Consider the following 855-nt stretch of genomic DNA (forward strand, 5'->3'; position numbering starts at 1 on the left):
GTGCTCTAAAGTCATATATTTATTCTTTTATTCCTTGCATTACAATAGTAACATTTAAGCCTACTCTTATAACTACTTCTATACTCATTTCCTATACTAAACTTTTCTCTGTCTCATATTCTTTTTGCATTTAGATTTTCCTGGCCCTCACCACTACCTTGTCTTAGATTAAAACTTTCCTTACAGCTGAGTTAATAGCTTTACCAAACAAGCCAACCCCTATTTTATTTAAATCTAAACTGTCCATTTCAAAAAGCTCCCTTCTTCCACAGAATTGATCCCACAAGTCAAACCAACCAATCTACTCATCCTTACATGCTAACTTAAGCCTTGCATTTAGCCCTAGTGACCTATTTATAACATAATCTCCACAGTTAATTCTGGATAGTATCCCTGACAAAATTAAGTTATGTGCCTTTATCAACCCCTTGAACTTATTAATTAGCTCCTCTGACCTACCTTTCCTTACATGCACCACATAAACTGCATCCCTTTATTATATCTCCTTCTCTGTCGGTTATATTCTCTACCTGTGCCCCTGGGTAGCATCATCCGATTCTTTTCTCCCTATTTACCCCACAGACTAGTCTATCCATATGCCTTATAAAGGAATCACCTGTAACTATAACCTCCTTATCATCCACATCCTTCTCTGACCCTTTTGTTTTCCTTCCCTCCAATAGTTCCTCATCTGCAGAAGCCAAGGTCTGAAATCTGTTGTTCAACAGAATAGGCTCATGATAACTAAATTCACTACTTTTAGCCCTAATAGTACTCATTCTAACTTCCTGAAAGTCATTGCTAGCTGATGTATCCCTTGCATGTAAAAGGTTAAGCTCCTCTTGGAATCCTGCT

Source organism: Limulus polyphemus, unplaced genomic scaffold (assembly GCF_000517525.1).
Source record: "Limulus polyphemus unplaced genomic scaffold, Limulus_polyphemus-2.1.2 Scaffold5634, whole genome shotgun sequence".
Classification (NCBI taxonomy): Eukaryota; Metazoa; Arthropoda; class Merostomata; order Xiphosura; family Limulidae; genus Limulus; species Limulus polyphemus.